Below are 6025 nucleotides of genomic sequence, written 5' to 3'. Positions count from 1 at the left end.
AGGCCACATTGGCAGGAGCTGTTTGTTTGGGGGTTTCCCTTCCTCTGCAGCATGGGAGCTGGCTCAGAGCATCTGGGCATGTTCCCGCGATCGGTTCCCTGGTGCCCTGTGTCCCGCCTGCACCTCGCGAGGGCGCAGCCTCTGGCAGGCTTAGTCCAGAGGTCCCCAGCCTTTTGGGACCTGAAGGCGGGGCCACTCATGTGAAGGGCACACAGGGGCGGGGCCGCGCACGCAGCCAGGATGGGGCTGCGCACACGCCTGGGGGCAGTGCCACCCATACGCTGCGTGCCCAGTGCTGGTGCCACCCTTGGGCTGCACTCCCGGGGCCAGTGCTGCTCCTGTGCCGCATGCCCAGGAGCCGGCATCGCCCACGTGCTGCACGCCTGGGCCGGCACCGCTCCTGCTCTGTGTGCCCAGGGGCGGGGACGTCCATACCCCGCGTGCCTGGGGCCGGCACAGCCCTTGCGCCATGCACCCGGGGGTGGGGCCGCCCATATGCTGCGCGCCCAGGGGCCGGCACCGCCCATGCACCACGTCCCCGGGGGCGGGGCTGGCCCCGATCACTCGGCGGGCACACAGAAATGGCCTGGCGGGCGACATGGCGCCCGCGGGCACCGCGTTGGGGACCACTGCCTTAGTACAAGCCAATCGACTGGGCTCAGTACCAGGGTAGCTGGGTGGGGCTCACTGGCCCGGGAGGGACAGGTCAAATGGTCTGGTGGTCCCATGTGTGATGCAGAGTACACGCTACGTGTTCCTGCAGAGCCAGCAGATCCGGTCGTTGGCAGGAGGGAGGGACCCTGAGACCTGAGGAGCTAAGCCATGTGCCTCTACTGCATGCGCACAAAACCAGCTGGCTCTCGGCTCAGGCTGTAGAGCAAACGTCCCTGGCCCTTGTCAGTGGTCTCCACGTCTCTGGGTACACTCAGAACCCAGAAAACAAACTACACTCTGGCTACGTCTAGACTGGCATGATTTTCCGCAAATGCTTTTAATGGCAAAGTTTTTCCGTTAAAAGCATTTGCGGAAAAGAGCATCTAGATTGGCAGGACGCTTTTCCGCAAAAGCACTTTTTGCTGAAAAGTGTCTGTGCCAATCTAGATGCGGTTTTGCTCAAGAAAGCCCCGATCGCCATTTTCGCCATCGGGGCTTTTTTGCACAAAACAGTTTTTAGCTTCCTACACTGGTCCTCTTGCGCAAAAACGTTTCGGGAAAAGGGCTTATGCCCGAACGGGAACGTCAAAGCATTTGCGCAAGAAGCACTGATTTCAGACAGTAGAACGTCGGTGCTTTTGCACAAATTCAAGCGGCCAGTGTAGACAGCTGGCAAGTTTTTGCACAAAAGCGGATGTTTTGCGGAAAAACTTGCCAGTCTAGACGCAGCCATTGTGTATCCCTCACTATGTGTATCCTGCTCTCAGGGGCTTGGAGCCGGGCTGGTACTGGCTGCGTGAGGCTGGCGATCCCGATTTCTGACCGGAGCGCTGGGGATTGTGGGCTTGGGAGATGGGAGGTTGGATGGAGGGGTGAGAGTTCAGCATTCTGGGGCCTGGAAATGTTGGGAGAAAGGGAGGTTTTAGAGCTGGGGGTCAGGAGAGGGGGTTCTGAGAAGGGAGGGGCTCTGAGCCTGAGGCGGTTATGGGGAGTGTGTCAGGTGGGCAGGGGGCCGGCCAGGAGGGAGGGGTGTGAACTTGGGGGAGGCTGGTGGGAGCAGTTCTTAGTCTGGGAGCTGAGCTGGGTGGGGGGTTCAGCACAAGGCAGCGGGCGGGGAGGCCAAGAAGAGCTGGCGAGGACACTGAGCTGAGGGGAGGACAGGCTGGGTGAGTGGAGGTAGATGGGGGGGTGCGTGAGGAGACAGGAGAGGTTTTGGGAAGGAAAGGGGAAGAGAAGAATGCACTGGATAGCAGGGGAGTGCGCACCGAGCACGGAGCCATGACGTGGCCATTCAGAGGTTGGGAAATACCCGAATGAGGGGCCCGTACAAACGTGGCTCCTCTTCTGCATCCGCACTGCCAGGCTGCCTGTCTCCCCAGGCCTGCCCCCGCCTCGCACAGGTCAGACTCCCTGAGAACCTGCACAACATCCTGCCCCGCGTGGGCCCGTTTACTGCCCGCTCTGAAAACGCGTGTTCACGTCCTCCCGAGGCAGCCGACGGGGTTTACGGCTGCAATTTCTGACCAAAATCAATAACTGGCCCACGCTCACTAGACCTGGGACCCGGGAGGGGTTCCCACCCCCTGGTACAGGGGAGAAGTGGAGCACCCAGGCGCTAAGTCAAAAGACCCCCCCTAAGTTGAGATGCCCAGGTTTGTGGCACGGAGGAGCTGGCTTGTCGGGGAAGGTAGCACAGAGACACGAGTACTTCTCAGTTACACGTCTGGACGCGTTTTTTCCGATGAGGCTGATTTTATTGCCCCCTAATCTCAGCATGAGACGTGGATAAGCCATTCCCCCCGGAACTGACAAGCACACGTCACGGACCATTTTGGCCAAAAGTGAAAGTTTGTCAAGTCTGTAAATAACTGAAACTGGCTCTTAAAACGGGCTTGTTGGGCAAATGTAAATATTGATGGGCCCACAAGTGCCCTGCAGAATACGCAGCTACGCAGAGAAGGGACACACGGGTCTTCTATTCTTCCTGACTCACACGACAAGAAAAAAAGGGCCGTGTGAGGAAATGAACAAGTGGAACATTCCCAAATGGCACTCAAAGAAACGCTGTTTCACCTGGTGTGTAATTAGACTGGGGAACTCACTGCCACACTATGTCACTGAGGGCAGAAATTCCGTCTACACTGCAGGGTTATTTCAAAATGAGCTACTTCAGAATAACTATTCTGGAATAGCTTATTCCGAAATAGCACATCTACACTGCAGGGAGGCCTCAAAATGAGACCGCGGCAGCTCCCCTAACGTAGCCGTGCTATCTTGATTTAGAGCCCCAGGAGGAATGATTTAGAATGGCCCTGGGGAGGGGCTATTTTGAAACAGCAGAAGTGGAGCGTCTCCACAGGCCTCATTTCGGAATGGGCGTTATTCTTCGTAGAATGAGGCTTACCGACGCCGTAATAAGCCGTGTAGACGCTCGGCCGGTATTGCGAAATAACGTTGCTGTGTAGACGCACCCTGGGAGTCCCAGGGACTGGAGAGCACGCTGGTAAAGGACCGCCCGCCAGTAGAGGACTCAGCACTAACGTATATTTTAGACGTGCTACTGAGACCCCGTTCCATCAATCACTAAGCAACAGGAATTGTGAGACTCCACCAGGCCGGGGAGGGAAAGGGGCAGGGAGCCTCCATTGCACACTGGGAAGGTTCTTGCACTTTTCCCTCACAGCCCTGTACTGTGAAGTCTCCTGGAAGGGATGTCCCTGGGAGGAGAGGGGGCTCCTTTTCTCCCCATCTCTCTGTCTCCCCCCGCCCCACTCCTGCCTTTTCCTTGCCACACAAGGCGTTTCGAGCCCTCCCTCAGAAACGCTGCCCATGGCGGTCCCCAGGCCAAGCCACAAACCCGAGTGGAAAGGAAAGCGGCTCACCTGCCATCTCTGCGCAGCTGGGGACGGTGGCTCAGCTCCTGGGCCTTTTATAGCAGCTGCTGAGAGCTCGGGGCGGGCACTCACCCAGGTGGAGCTGGGCTCTGGCAAGGGGAAGCACCTCTAGGCAGAGGCTGGGCCAGGAGGAAATGTTTACTGCTCCTTTCCCACAGCGAGCTGAGGAATGCCCACTCCTTCCCACTTCCCCGCAGCGGGTGAGTCGGGCAGGGCAAGAGGGCTGCGTTGTACGGTGCCGTTCCTTAGCCTCTGGGGCCGGGCTCCCAAATGCTTTCAGCCCCAGGGCACCTATGGCAGGGGTGGGGCGGCCCCCGGCTTGCTTGGATCCGTCCCCCAAGGCTCGGGGCTCCCGCTCAGAATTGGGGAGCACCCCCATGGTCCTCCCATGGGGCTGGAGCACACAAAATCGACTAGTCTGGGCCTGCCTAGGCTCTGACATGTCGGGGGAATGTGGGGACGGTCTTCTTCCTTCTCAGTCGGAGGCCACGTCACTGAGGGGTTTTTCCTTTTCGCTTGCGGGCGGCCCCCCCCCTGATTTTTCTGTGAGTCGCTGCCCCTGCCCACGCCTGCCCGATGGGGTCCTGAACATTTGTCAGAGCCCTTAAAATATTGTGATTTTTAATTCAATAGGTACCCAAAGAAATAGACAGCGTTTTGGAATTCTGGTTTTATATCTTATAATGTTTTTTCAAGAAAACTCTCAGAAAACTAATAACAAAAGAACAGGGTCACACAGCCGCCACGAGCATTTTCTCACGGAGCTCCTGGACACCTGGACATATGAAAAGGACAAATCAAATTTCAGAACAGAAGGGGGATGGAGGAGGAGGTAAATTTGTCCTTTTCATATGTGTTCATTTTTTTAACTGTATCCTTTGGCATATATGGTTGTGACAATTTTCTTCCACTATTTGATCTGAGGAAGTGGGTCTGGCCCACGAAAACTCATCGCCTAATAAACCATCTTGTTAGTCTTTAAAGTGCTACATAGTCCTGTCTTTTGCTTCAGCTACACCAGACTAACACGGCTACATTTCTATCACTGTTCTGCAAATGACTGTGATGGAGGATGATTGCAGGGAAATCCCACCGGACTGGAAGTGCTAATGCTGGGCCATTTCCAGCAGGACAACCTGGGTCACGAGAGGCCAGTTAGCCTGACATCAATCCCAGGCAAAACGCTGGAAAAGCTGGGACAGGATTCAGTGGATGACAAGTTAGGGGATTAGTAGATTCCAAGGCTGGGCTGGAGCACTGGGATCACGTGGGCAGCTCTCCTAAGAGCGCAGCCCCCAAGGAATTCCCAGAGCTGATGGTTTAGAAAAACATTCAGTTTTGTTTTCAAAATGACCAGTGACGGGGAATCCACAGAGCCCTGGTGCCTTGCTCCGGGGTTAGTTACTCTCACACCCGAACTCCTGTCTCATTTCCAGTTGGCATTTGTCTGGCTTCACCTTGGAGCTACTGGATCTCAGTCTGCTCATTGAAAGAGCCCAGGATCCAATTTCTTTTTGCTGTGTGCTACTGGCAGACTGTCCATGTCACCCACGAACCTTCTCAGCGCCCTGCTAGGCAGCCTGAGGCCGCGTCTCTCGCCCATGCACGTGTTCTCAACTTTTCAGCATTCTCGTGGCTCTCCCCTGATCCCTCTCCAATGCAGCGGCACCATTTGTAATGCTGGCTCCAGAACTGGACGCAGGATTCCACCCATGTCAAATCCAGCGGTAAACCCCTCCTCTGCTCTGCCTCCAAAGTCTCCCCGCCTGCATCGCTCTCTGGCGCTCTCAGCACATCCAAGCAGCAGGGTGCCAATGGTCCTGGGGTGCCCTTAAAGACTAACCAGTTTATTTGGGCATCTGCTTTGGTGGGCGGGAGCCCACGTGTCAGACGCAGGGAGGAAAGGGTCAGGTTTCATGGGCAGGCAGACAGTGGAGGTGGGTGTGTATGCAGAGGAACCTGGTCAATTCAATCAGGGCAGACCAGGCCCACTCCCAACAGCTGATGAGAAGGTGAAAATGACCGAAAGAGGGAAAGTTACTTTTTGTAGTGAGCTAACCACTCCTGGTCTCTCTTCAGACCTAGATAAGTCCATGGGGGTCCGGCCCATCAGTGGCTGTTGGCCAGACTGGGCAAGGAGGACTGTCACAGGCTACGAATGGGTGACAGGGGAGGGAATCCCATGAGGATTCCCTGTTCCCTTGCCTCCCTCTGGGGCACCTGGCACTGGCGCTGTGGGCAGACCGGACACTGGGCTAGACAGCTGTTTGGGCTGACCCAGTACGTTCTCATGTCCAGACCCAGACTGATAGTGTCAAGTTCCCATGTGGCGAGGAGTCCTGGGGCACCTTATAGACTAATCGAAGTGTTGGAGCAGAAGCTTTCGTGGTCAAAACCCCACTTCGTCAGATGCACGTCAGATTCAGACTAACACGGCTACCCCTCTGATACAAGTTCCCATCTGAGTTCCAGCTCTG

Source organism: Pelodiscus sinensis, chromosome 21 (genome assembly GCF_049634645.1).
Source record: "Pelodiscus sinensis isolate JC-2024 chromosome 21, ASM4963464v1, whole genome shotgun sequence".
NCBI lineage: Eukaryota > Metazoa > Chordata > Testudines > Trionychidae > Pelodiscus > Pelodiscus sinensis.
Note: the sequence above shows the minus strand (reverse complement) of the source record.